The following is a 14,348-nucleotide window of genomic DNA, read 5'->3' on the forward strand; positions in this document are numbered from 1 at the left end:
AAGAGCGACAAATCTATGTTCGACAAATGCTTAAGCTGTGCCTCAAGAGTAGACACGACCGCGTTTTTAACACCACCGCCCCATCCCCCTCCCTTTCATTCCGCGATTTTTTGGCCTAGAGAAAAGCACAGGGTTTGCCAAAACGTCAAAGGTCTCAAGTAATAATAATAAATGATTCAATGGAAGGGAAAGGCGCAGTATTGTCACACTTATTTCTGCGGACACCTGATCCGCACTGTAACAGAAGGTGGGAGTGAAAGGGGACAGAGAGAAAGAGGAGCCATAGTGAAGGGCTACGGAGTGATTTCGCCACCTGAGGATCTTTAATATGTGTTGACATCGCACAGCACACGGACGCCTCTTCGTTTCGCCTCCATCAAAACTACCTATAATCAAAACGCAGGCCACCACAGTCGGGATTGAACCCTGGTACTCCGGCACGCTTAAGCTTTTCGTTCCGTAGCCCTCTGGATTGTCCTCAACTTGAGTAGAACTTTCTTGGTTAGCCTCCACGGTTCAGCCCCATAGGTAAGTACAGGCAAGATGCAACTGTTGTATACTTTCCTCTTGAGCGATACCGGTAAGCTGCTAGTCATAATCTGTGAGTGATTGCCAAATGCGCTATATCCCAATCTTATTCTTCTTGGTATTTCCTTTTCATGGTCCGTATCTGCGGTTACTACCTGTCCCAAGTAGACATATTTGCCTACTACTTCCAGTACCTCGCTGTCTAACGTAAACTGCTGTTCCTCCCCCAGGCTGTTGAACATTACCATAGTCTTCTGCATATTGATTTTTAATCCTACCTTTCTACTGTTCCTGTCTAGGTCATCAATCATTATTTGCAGTTCATCCCCGAGTTGCTCAGTAAGGCAACGGCATCAGCAAATCGCAGATTACTGAGGTATTCTCCACTTACCCTGAGACTCCTGATGGCGGTTGAAGCCGGCGGAAACGCGTCACTTCGGCTCCGCAAATTTTGACCGATTTCACCGCACCAACGCTTTTTCGCCACCGGATTTCATTCGGAACTGGAAGACATCAAGTGCTGGATCCCCTAGATGCCATATTTCAAGCGGTAGGACCATTTTTTTTTATCTTCACCGGAGTTGAAAGTTCCAAAGCGGGCGCCAGCCCGCTAACCCTGACGGGACGCCCAGCACGACATCGGGAGAGCATGGGACGCTAGGCTTATTGACGACGGCGGCACCTAGCACCGACGCTTCTTCAAAGAGAGGCCATATGGCAGGGCCAAGCCAAGCCCCAAGTGCGTCGCCACAACCACCAAATGCCCTCCTTGACGAATTCGAAGGGATGGATGAAGACGACTTTGGAGACGCCGAGTCAGGAAGCGAAGACGGAATCACGTCAGATTCCTCATCGGAGCGCGTCGGGTACAACAACGATGCCAGTTGGGAGCTTGTTCAATCCAAGCGCCAAAAAAAAAAAACGTCAGAGACAAGGACAACGGAAAGGCACGGGAACCGGCCCGGACGCCCAACCTCATGATGGAAAATCACTGGGTAATGCGACCGGCTGCAACAAACCGGACAGGTGGAGCAGAGGAGGCCTAGGCGAAGACTGCCGCCACTCCCCAAAAATGACATCAAAATAATTTTTCGACCCAAGAAAGGACTCATGGTGAAATCACTCACCACACACCAAGTAGAGCGCGCCGTTATCATGGCGTGCGGCCAACAATGCAAGGACGAGGACATACTTGTAAGGCTTCGTACAGGATCAAAAATCATTATCGTTAGCACCCCACATGAAGAAACGGCTCACCTGGTGCGGCGCATTACCCGCCTTAAATTCGCCGGAAAGTCGTACGAGGTCAACGCTTACGTGGCAGCTCCGGAGGACGTCTTTCGCGGCGTAATTCACTGTGTTGACCCAGGTACGCCTCCCGAAGAGCTGAAAGCACACCTACGAGTCAGAACTCAAGGAGTAACCATTCTCCAGGCAAGGATGCTTGGAAAATCCAAGACCGTCGTGATCACGTTCGACGGTCCGATCTTGCCGAAATTCGTAATATACTACGGAGGTCAACTATCGTGCTACCAGTACCGCCCCACGAGGCAAGTGTGCTACGTCTGTTTCCAGCAAGGACACCGCTCCGACGTGTGCCCCACACCGGACATTATTGAGTGCGGACTGTGCGGAGATAAAAATCCGACGAAAGACCATGTGTGCGAGTTCAAGTGCCTAATATGCGGTGAGGCACATCGCACCGGATCCAAAGAGTGCCCCGAGAGACTGAAAAAAGCAAGACCAAAGCCCAGCGGGGAAAGAGGGTGCAGTGGCCAACGCGGGCGACCACGCAAGCGATGGTTCAGCTCAGAAGGAGAGACCTCGAGGAGGCGATCAAGGTCCAATTCCTTCCCACCTCTGTCGCCGGCCGGTTCACAGGAGGGGAACAAAGAAGAAAAGCAGAAATAGAAGCTTTCCCAGAAAGGCGGCAGCAATGTAAGCTGGGCATCTACCATTGATCCGCACTCGGTAGAAAATACTAACGCAAACAATACAAACAACAAAAATATTCCTGTCAAAGAAGCTAAAGACGCGAGCAGTGATGCACTCAGACGTGAGCTTGAACTCGCTCGACTCAAACAAAATGAGCTCGAACGCAAGGTCGAGGAACTAACAAAAACACTAAAGGCACAAAGCGGGAGCTTGAAATCACTAGAGCCTTTCAAAAACAGCCACAAGCATCCAACAAAGGAGAACTTGAAACACGAATGCAACAGATGATGCAGGATATGATACGGCAAATCCAATCTCAAATGCAACAGATGCAAGCACAATTTCAGGGGCAGATCTCAGAAATCAAAAGTGCTTTTCGAAAACAAAGACATAACGAAAACATTAGGGAAAGAGCGTACAACCGTCCAGCGTTAACGGCGTTCGCTGTCGAACAAGGCAACAGCACGAACACGTAAACATCACCAAGACGCGTCAGCAAGACCAAGAAAACTTAGAAATTTGGCAATGGAACTGCAGAGGCTACCGCAAAAAACAGGCCCTACTAAAACAATACATAAACACACAGCTTACACCCCCCGATGTGATTGCGCTCCAAGAGACTGGAACCAGGCCCTCTTTACAGGGGTACGATGTTTACGAGAGCCAAAACGAAGGTAAAGCAGCCGTTCTAGTCATCAAAGCCATCACCGCAATCAGGCGCGATACCATCACCGACACGGACATCGAGCACGCGCTTGTCGAAATCATTCCGAAAAAGCGAAAGGGAAGGAGCACATTCGTACTAAACGTGTACAGCCCGCCAAGACAAAGAAAAGCCAAATTCTTCGAACTCTTCCACGGAGCGCACAAGCTGGCCAAAGAAAATGCACTCATTATCGTGGGAGATTTCAACGCCATGGACACGAGTTGGGGATACCGGAAACAAGATATCAAGCGAAGAACATTAGCGGACGTAGCCGAATATTTTGGCTGTAAGCTAATCACAGATCCCGCGACCCCCACGAGAATCGGTAATAGTGTGAGCACGGACACTTGCCCGGACCTCACGTTCGTAAGGAAGAGCAAGGAGTCACAGTGGGAAAACATGATGGAAAACCTAGGTAGCGATCACTTTATCCTCCGGACGCGAATAGCATCGGAAAGGGTAAGATGCCGGATCGGACAAGCAAAACTCACGGACTGGAACGCGTTCCGCAGGGCTTGCAAAAAATCTGAAGGCGGCATTCAACCACTAGAAGACTGGAGCGGCATGTTGACAGAAACGCGAGACAAATGCACAAAAAGTGTAAGACGAACATCAACAACGCCCGAAGTAGACGGGCACCTTCTGCGACTATGGGAAGCCAGACGCAGTCTCACCAAAAGATGGCGGAAGCAAAAACCCAACAGGAAACTAAAACTAAAGATAGCAGAAGTTACGGCAAAAGCTGAAGAATACGCAGCGCAACATGCGAGACAAAATTAGGAACAATTCAGCGACTCGCTTAAGGGAACCTTAGGTACGGCCAGAACCTGGAATCTCCTAAGAGCACTAATCGATCCGACCAAAACAAAATCAGAAAACAATAAAAGCATCCACAGATTCATCCACTCCTTCGAGGGTTCGGACACCGACCTTTTAGAGAAGGCACGAAAAAAATATTTCGGTGATCGCAACCCCTCACGATACCAAGGAAACTATAGCGGAGCCGAAAACTAGAGACTCGACCGCCCAATAACTGTGGAAGAAGTTTATGCGGCCATAAGGAATACGACCAGAAACACGGCAGCAGGAGCCGACAGAATCGACAATGCCCTGATCCGAAACCTGAGTGACGACCTCATACAAGAGCTCGTAAGCTTTCTAAACAAACACTGGGAGGCGGAGACGGTTCCCGAAGACTGGAAACACGCCGAAGTAATTATGATACCTAAACCTGGCAAACAGCTCCAAATTGAAAATCTCAGGCCCATCTCGCTCACGTCGTGCCTCGGCAAGCTTTACGAGCGGGTGGTGATGCACAGACTGCAAAATTTTATGGAAGATAATGAACATGTACCCCATACCATGTTCGGCTTCAGAGCAAAACTCTCGACGCAGGACGTGCTGCTTCAAATACAAGAAGATGTGCTCCGCAACGTACCCCGAACAGGTGAAAATGTCATAATGGCCCTTGACATCAAGGGAGCATTTGATAACGTCAGTCACGAAGCGATCCTTAGAGGCCTAGACGACCTGAACTGCGGACGCAGAATCCACGGGTACGTCAAAGCCTTCCTGTCAGATAGAACTGCCACCATCGGCCTGGGAGACCTTCGATCGAACAAAATTCACGCGCCAAACAAAGGAACACCACAAGGATCAGTCATCTCACCTATCCTCTTCAATATAGCTATGATAGGTCTAGCACGAAAACTAGAGAAGATCGAAGGCATCAGGCACGCCATGTATGCAGACGACATAACAGTCTGGACGAACACCGGTTCCCTCGGGGAGAAGGAAGAAAAACTACAGGAAGCGGCCTCCTGTGTACAGAAATATCTCGGAGAAAGAGGACTCGCATGCTCAACCGAGAAATCGGAACTGCTTCGAGTGTGGAGAGGCAAACAAAACCGGACCGTCCCAACCAGTGAGAACCTGAAACTCAACATCTACCTGGAAGGAATCCCCATCCCTGAAAAGACAACAATAAGAATATTAAGTATGTGGGTTCAATCGAACCAACGCAGTAGTCACACTTTTACCAAACAACAACACTTTTACCAAACACTTTTACCAAGCTCAAAACAACAGCGCTACAAGTGACACGCATGATCACCCGCATCACCAACAGGCGGCATGGCATGCGCGAAGAGGACATACTAAAACTAGTTAGAAACCTGGTAGTGAGCCGAATTATGTACAGCCTGCCCTACCAGTGCCTCAACAAGAGTGAAATACAACAAGCGGATGCCCTGCTACGCAAAGCGTATAAGACGGTGCTCCGATTACCGCGCAACACGTCTACAGAAAAGCTCATGGCGCTTGGATTGCAAAACACATTCGAAGAACTACGCGAGGCGCAGCTTGAGTCGCAAAAACTCAGGCTGCTGCAGACAACGACTGGAAGAGCGCTCTTACAGAGACTCGGATACTGTGAGCAGATGCGAGAAATAGCGAAGACGGTAACGATCCCCGACGAACTTCGCAAGTCCCTCAAGGTAGCTCCAATTCCGAGAAACATGGACCCTAACCTCCACCAAGGTAGCAGAGAAGCAAGGGCCGATTTTATTCAAAAAACATACGCTTCTCAAGACACGACTGTGTATGCAGACGCGTCCTCGAGAGGAGGACAGAACAAAATTGCAGTGGCCACGGTGGTCAATTCGTCTCTACGCGAAGTGACCAGCGCCTCTATCCGACAATGCACAGCAACAGAGGCCGAGGAAGTAGCCAGTTCTCTAGCGGTGGCGGAGGGCTATAGAGCTGGGCGGTCGCTAACGATACTCACGGACTCTCAAACAGCCTGTCGAAATTTCATGAATGGTAGGATTGGTCGTCACGCGTTTCGTATACTCCTCGAAGCGAGCGACAGAATTAAAAACCACGAAGAAAACAAGACCAGACACAAAATTATATGGGTACCGGGGCACATGGGGGTGGCAGGGAACCAAGAGGCTGACAGGATAGCTCGAGCATACACTACTTTCCGAGCATCCGACGGGTCCGCGGAACTTTTGCCAGCACCCAAGGCATACATGGCCATACTAGAAAACTATAGAGGAAGAAGAATGCGATATCCCCCACCGCACAGTTCTCTCACCAGAGAGGAAACTGTCATATGGAGACAATTACAGACGGGTTCATTCCGAAACCTACACATACTAAACAAAATGCACCCTACCATATACGCTGACAGATGTCCGTGGTGCGATGAAAAACCAACACTATATCACATCACATGGGCATGTCAAAACATAGATGTGGTCCCCAAAATTCGAAACACGAGTGGGGAGCAATGGGAGACTCTGCTGTCCAGCGACCGCTGCGAAGACCAGCAAGGTCTGGTACAGCGAGCCCAACGGGCGGCAGCAGCCAGCGGAGCCCTGGACTGAGGGCAACCGACCATTGTGAAAAAGTGGATGAAGTCTACGGAGAAGACTCTTGTGGATACAACAAGCAGACATCTCTGAAGACGTCCAAAAACCGCCAAATAATATAGGGCTAGATAAAGTTTTTCCTCCTCCTCCTCCACTTACCCTTATCCCTAACTGCTCCTATTCCAAGTCTCTGAATACTTGCTCTAAGCAAGCTGTGAAGAATACTGGGGAGATTGTGTCTCCTTGCCTAACACCTTTCTTTAAGGGAATTCTGTTACTTTCTTTATACAGAACTATGGTTGCTGTGCAGCCACTATATATATCTTCCAGTACTTTCACGTACGGCTCGTCCATCCCCTGATTTCGCAATGCCTGCATCACCGCCGAGGTTTCAACTGAGCCAAATGCTTTTTCGTAATCAATGAATACTGTGTATAAGGGCTGGTTGTATTCCGAGCATTTTTCTATCACCTGATTGATGGTATGGATATGATCGATGAGTACCGTTTCCGAAACCCTGCTTGATAATTTGCTTGATTGCAGTCTAAGGTTGTCCTGATTCTATTAGCGATTACCTCGGTAAATACCTTAACTTAACAGACAGTAAGCTAACTGGTCTGTAATTTTTAAGGTCCTTAGAGTCCCCCTTTCTTATGAATGAGGATAAAGTTTGCATCATTCCATGGTTCCGGTACCGTCGATAACACCAGGCACTGCGTACACAGGGTGGCCAGTTTTTCTAGCACGATATCTCCCCCCCTTCCCCCGTCCTTCATCAAATCTGTAGTTATCTTGTCCTCTCCAGCTGATTTCCCCTTTTCATAGTTTCTAATGCTTTCTTGACCTCGTCCTTCGTCACTGGTGAAACGTCTGGCTCTTTTTCCCTACCGCCAATCTCGTTACGGTCCTGACTACTTTGGCTACTGTAGGGATCTGTATAGAACTCCTCGGCTATTTTGACTATCTTGTCCATATTCGTGATGACGTTGCCCGCCTTCTCCCTAATCGCGTACATCTTGTTTTTGCCTGTGCCCAATTTCTTCTTCATCGCTTTAATGCTTCCCCCGCTCTTTACATCAAGCTCAATGTTCTTCATGTTATATATATCGGCCTTATATCGGCCACCTTGGGCTTATTGATTAGCTTTGATATCTTGGCTAATTCGATCTGGTCTGTTGGATTTAAAACTTTCATACTCTGGCGTTTCTTAATCAAATTCTTCGTCTCCTCAGACAGCTTACCGGTATCCTCTCTAACTATCCTACCGCCTACTTCTACCGCACACTCAGTAACGATATCTCTGAAATTATTCTTCATTGCTTCTAGGGTAATGTCGCCATCCTCGGTTAGAGCTGAATATTTATTCTGTAGCGAGATCCTGAACTCTTCTGCCCTCCCCCTCACCGCTAATTCGTTGACGGGTTTCTTTCTTACTAATCTGTTGCGTTCCTAATTCAGTCAACAGTATCTCTTGCTGGGCTAGTTGGTGAAAGCGAGCTTCCACATGATGAAAGCGAGCTTCCAGGGTGAGGTGAGCAGACTGCGCAAAGCAGGGTTTCCAGACCATGTTTTGGCTAGCGTGACCGAGGCATTGCTACAAAACCTCAAGGGCAAGCCAAAGGGGCAACGTCGAAAACAATCCTTTCGTGGAGCCAAGCCAGTGGTGATACCGTATATACACAAAGTATCCCAGAATTTAAAACGAGTTGGCAACAAGTACGGAGTCGCCATGGTCTTCTCCGCCCCCTGCAAATTGGCCAAGATGTGCCCCAAGGTTACCAGCAGGGCTCAAAAAACATCTGGGTGTGGAAAGAAACACTCGAAACCCTACGTAAAGTGTGCCACGGGAGTGGTCTACGAGATCCCCCTTACGTGTGGCAAGGTGTACGTCGGTCAGACCGGACGCTGCGTTAACGAGCGTGCCGGCGAGCATAACAGGTCTTTAAGGAACGCATCAGACTCGTTCCAAAACCTACCCGCCCATTACCGCTCTTGCCTTGATGAAAATAAAAAAATCTGTGAACCACGATTTGGAGAGATTAAAATTCTAACTAGAAGTAAAGACAGATTAGCTCGCGAGCTCGCAGAAGCCTTTTTATAAGTGTGTCAGCACGACTTCTGTATCTTTACGCGAAAGTGAACACAGATTGATAAAAAATACGAGATTATGAGAAGGTTTTTACCTTAGGGTGTTTTTTTCTGAAAGGTTTTTTTCCTTCTTACTTTAGGGACATGCGCAAGCGTTCACTGTCTTCGGGTTATATATGTGCACATGAATCTTTCAATAAACTTAGTTGGAGTTAGCGCCTGTCCCGTCCGTCTTTCTGTGTTGTTCGTCTAAAAACTTAGCGCTGTATTTCCTTTGGTTTAACGCAATTCCTAATTCAGATTTAGGCTAATTCGGGACCTCGCCATCTTGTGGTCACTGCATCGCACTTTCCCGGTTACCTCTCCATCTTGCATAATGGCGGAGGTTGACCACATCTTGAAGTCAATTGAACTTTTAGTCTCCCTGTTAGGACTTCTCCATGTCTATTTCTGGTTCTTCCGTTTGCTGAAGGTATTCATGATTAAGTTATTACGCTCTGCAAACTCAACTAGTAACTCCCCCCCGCTATTCCTAGAACCATTGCCATAGTCACCTAATGCCTGGTCTCCTGCCTGCTTTTTCCCTACCTTTGCATTGAAGTCGTCCATAGGCCTGCCATAGGCCATAGACGGTGCATAGGCCTGTACGACCTTCCGTTTATACCGCTTATTAAGACTAAATACGATGGCTGCCACCCTCTCATTAATACTATAGAATTCATCTATATTACCCGTTATATGCTTATTGACAAGGAAACCTACTCCTGGTTCTCTCCTCTCCGGTAAACCTCGATAACAGAGTACGTGCCCATCCTTCTGTACAGTAGATGCCTCATCCGGCCTCCTAGCCTCACTAAGCCCTATGACATCCCATTTCATACCCTCTAGTTCCTCTAACAGCACTGCTAAACTAGCTTCACTAGCTAGGGTTCTAGCGTTAAACGTTGCCAGGGTCAGTTTCCAATGGCGGCCTGTCCAGCGGAGGCAGAAGTTCTTAGCACCCCTGCTGCGTCACAGGTCTGACCGCCGCCGTGGTCAGTTGTTCCGCAGCCGCTGGTGACAGAGGGCCGGGGTTTTATAGAGCTAATCATAAGAGGTTGCGGGTAGTTACTGCACTAGGGTGGCCTACTCCTGTTCTGGTGAGGGGCTGCGTTGCCGGAGGTGTTAACCGGCATCAGGTCGCCCCCCAAGCCTGTTTATGCAATTCCATCGATACGCAAATTTTTTTTTTTCAAATCCGGTGGAGAATTTCGCGGCACCGGGATTTGAACCCCGGTCCTCCTGCATGCGAGGAGAATGTTCTACCGCTACGCCACCGCTGCACCTCAAGCGATAGGAAGCGTGCAAAGTGGGTCAGAGAAATAACTGAAGTTACCGACATTCTAGTGGAAATTAAAAAGAAGAAATGGGCATGGGCAGTACATGTAGTGCGAAGAGAGGATAGCCGATGGTCGCTTAGGGTAACAAACTGGATTATAAGAGAAGGAAAGCGTAGCAGGGGCCGGCAGAAAGTTTGGTGGCGGATGAGGTTAAGAAGTTCGCAGGGGTCAAGTGGATGCAGCTAGCACAGAACCGGGTTAAGTGGAGAAATATTGGAGAGGCCTTCGACCTGCAGTGGGTATAGACAGGCTGGTGGGGATGATGATGATGATGATTCCGGCACAGTAGTCACAATGACTTGGATTTTGAGGAACTGAAGGCGCAATATCTGTCTCACTTCTCGGGGACACGCACACTAGTGTAGTAAATATTCATCACATGCGTATGCGATAGATGGCAGTAGCTGTCAAGAACACAGCTTCATTTCGCAGGCGGCTCCACATCCCAATTACGTTTTCAACCTGAATTTTCAACCACTCCAGAGGGCGCCACATTTTTTGAAAGAGGCGGATCGGAAGCACTCTCGCGATCAGGAAACAATTTATACAGCACTGGGGAATCTACTCTGCAATAATACGAGAGCCTAAGCGTTGCTGCCGCACGTTTGCTCGCATTATCATTTTCAACTAAATGCACTGTCATTATCATCGCTTCTGTCAGCATTGTCATTATGACTAATTTCAACGTCATTGTCATCGCTACTCTTATCCTCAAGGTAGACAGGAGAATTAGGATATGCTGTTCACGAAGCGGGCTTGTAGTAGTTTCATGCAATAAAGACAAAATTAGGAGGGACTTTAGCGTCTAAAGTTGTGAGAGACGAAAACCTCAGAAGTCCCATCTTGTCTAGCGTTCCTGCCATCTGCAATCCCACACTTGAAGGCGCGCCAAGGAACGCCACACTACAGGAGCGATAGCGTACCATCCAAACGCACACTTGTCGGAGAAAGTGTGACATATATCCGCGAAATCTTCAAAATTGTATTTGTTTTTTTAACAGCCGCCGGCATGCGGCTTTATCACTCCGGTTCTGGATCGCGTAACAGTTTTGTATCCCGTGTTTGTTCATGCTCTTTGTCGCGATACGACGCGTTATCATTTTTTTGTCGCGAACGATGCGCTGAGATCTGTATCGAAGATTCCGATTACTTGCATATGTTTCTGCAATGTTCCAGGTTGTACTAGCAGCAGTTTGCGACGTTATCTAGATTGTTCTGAGTAGCCTTTAAATTGAGCATTGACGAGTGTGACGGGCATTTTTTGTACGACGATCGACGAGCATGTTTGTTGCTATCACCGCTGCCGAGTTGCTTAGTTCTTTTGCGGGAGCAAGTCAACCCAATAAAGGGGTTCTTCAGTGCAATCGCCGACTCTTCATTTGTGTCATCGACCCTTAGAACCCGGCGGCTTCGAAGGCTTGTCTGATGTTTTCTACCCTTCTAGATCCTAGCTGCGTAGCAAAACCTCCCACGACTCCATTTCCTCCAGTAAAGGTATGGACTGGGTGCATGCCCACATCATATGGGTTAGGATCACCCTTTCCCTACAGGCTCTACATGGCCGCAGTGTAAGCCAGGCAGGAAGCTACTCAGCGTGGTTGGGTTCGAAGAAGTGTCTACCTGTATTTGCCTCTTAGCTGCTTCCTTCTCCTTGCTGAGCTTCCTAAGCAGTTGTGGTTATTCTTTTCTAATAAATCTGTAGAATAGCTGGATATCGCGAAAATAGTATAGCCACTCGTATCCTGAAATGTGTCTATCTACGAAGGGAGTAGCAGAGATCGGCCGGAAAGTCAGCCCTCGGGTGGACTCGTGTCTTCACGATCTTGAAGGGTTTAGTGCACAGGCGCCCAAAGCAAGAGTATTGGACTCTTAATTTACCTTTCGACAGTATGTGTGCTGCTGCTCGTGACACAAATTTGGTATCCCTTCCGTAGAGTCGGTGATGCCCACCCCAAGTAGCAAAGAATGTGAGGCCTCAGTAGGTCCGATGTAGGCAAGTGGCCCTGGGGCAACCATCATAAAACCTGCATCGGTCCCCGATGGGGCAAAAGTGGGCAAGCCCCATTTGGGCTTGCCCCTGCTTCTCCCGCATGGGTCTCATAGCGGCGTTTCTTGGGCTAATGCAGAGCACATTCCTGCATCCAGACCACAAGGGTCCCTTGCCGGATATTTGAGGGTAATCCAACCTAAATGTGGGCTTTTTGCGGGAAAGCCCTCATAGATCCGAAATGAGGCCGCCCCCATTAAATCTTTGTGGGACCAACATCGGCCGTAGTGGGGCAAGAAAACGGACATACCCACATGCTGCCCCAATCGGCCCCTTGTAGGTTACTTGAGGGCAGGTGAAATATGAATAAGGGCTCAATTTGGGCAAGCCCTCGTGAAACCCAAATGAAGCAGCCTTAGCTAAACCGCTTTAGGTCCCACATAGGCTGTAATGGGGCTGGAAGGCGGGCGTGCCCGCATGGTACCACAATCGGTCCTTTGTGGGGAATTTGAAGGCCCGTGCAACAGCAGGTGGGCTGTAGGTTCAAAAACAACGTCCAGCCAAGTTGGGGCTGCCCCACATAAAACTGCTTTATATCCCACATGTGCCGTAATGGGGCTAGAAGGTGGGAGGGCCCATCATGATACCAACATTGGTCCCTTGTGGGGAATTTGAAGGCACCTGCAACAGCAAGTGGGCTTTAGGTTCAAAACCAACACCCAGCCCAACTGGGACTGCCCACACAAAACCGCTGTAGGTCCCACATCGGCCGTAATGGGGCTAGAAGGCGTGCGTGCAATTGCGTAATCATTGTTTCCAACCTTTATTTGCATTAGAGGTTGCCCTAAATTACTATTATAGGTGATTTGTATAACAGTTGTTGCCATGTTTAGTCGATTAGAATTTTACACTGCTTTAGTTCTCGCGCTCATACAAATTGCGCTACAAATACTAAAATAAACTGATTGCTAAATGTTGCCTCTTATGCGGTTGCTTTGGACAGCCTGCAACTCCCAGCACAATATTACTGTTCAGAACACACAACTCCATAGCCTGAACAAGATGTACATGAAGTCATTTCGGCTAGGTGAATGTTATGAATTATTGTAAAATTTAAAATTGTGGCTGTTTAGAAAGTGCGGACACGTATAAAATAATTACTTAATTATGTGCATAAATATTGATTGGGAAAACTTGGACTAGGGCTTTCCATCAATTTCCTGCGTCGGACCCCTATGAGAATAATGTGGGCAAGCCCAAGTGCCGCTAGCGTTACAGAACCCGCATTGGTCATATGTCATTATCTGAGGGGCTAACTGAAATAAAAAAAAAATGTTCCTCCAAAGCGGCTGCCCAAATCGGTCCAAAGTAGGACCATAGTGGGGAGTTGGCGGGATGTGCCCTTTTAACAATGCCGGAAAAATGTGGGCAGCCCCGCAAGGGCTGCCTGCATCGGCCCCTAGTGGGGCCCATTGGGGCTTTTGTCGACAACCCCCTTCGGGCCTACGTCGGCCCCTCTTGCAGCACCCACATTGAGCCCACCGGGGCTGTCCTGCATTGCCTACATCGGGCCCACCGGGGCCCACCCTCCATAGCCCACTTTGTGCTACCTGGGACCTTTATATATTTGTTGTGTGTGAGCGCGAGAGCGATGGCCGCCTGTTCCGCCGTCGCGACCGTAGCTCTTCTGAGTATTCGGCTAAGTACTCACCGCGCATCTGCCTTTGCAACCACCACCACCATCGCTGTACGTCCGCTGTACTCCGCTGAATGAGTATATAAAATGTCCTGGCGCCCTGCGCATTTCCGATGCAACATTTCCACCCTGTCTTTTTTACGTGCCTCAAGAAACGAGGGGTGCATATTCCATGGCACAGGCGAAAGCTTCATTTTCTGCCTCACTTGAGCAGGAATTCCCATCCCCCCCTCAAGATATTTCATCTGCACGAGAAAATATCCCAACTGCTTGAGGGTATATCTACCCGTCCCTGTCTTCATGGTCGTTAATCGATTAAACTGCGCAGTGAGCGCAGCTTCTATGAGCTCGTGAGTGCAGCTTCAATTAGTGACCATCTTGACTAGCGGGACGTGACTGGCCCGGGCACTGAATTAGGTGTGCGGGGTCCGCGGCCGATTAATGCTCCCTTGAGGGCTTCCCTGTAGAGCGGTGCTCCAGAATATCTCATTTATGCGCTGCCTAGGCTAGAAGCCTTACCCTTGCAGTACTCTGTATTAATATAGTAACGTGCTGCGTTAACACACAAGACAATTGACACTACAGGTAACGAGCACACTCATGTATCATGCCCGTGTTCTTGGGTGTAAGTTTTTTGGCAAATCCAGAACGGTAG

The sequence above is a fragment of the Amblyomma maculatum genome, chromosome 6, assembly GCF_055883805.1.
Source record: "Amblyomma maculatum isolate TAMU_Amacu chromosome 6, ASM5588380v1, whole genome shotgun sequence".
NCBI classification, from domain to species: domain Eukaryota; kingdom Metazoa; phylum Arthropoda; class Arachnida; order Ixodida; family Ixodidae; genus Amblyomma; species Amblyomma maculatum.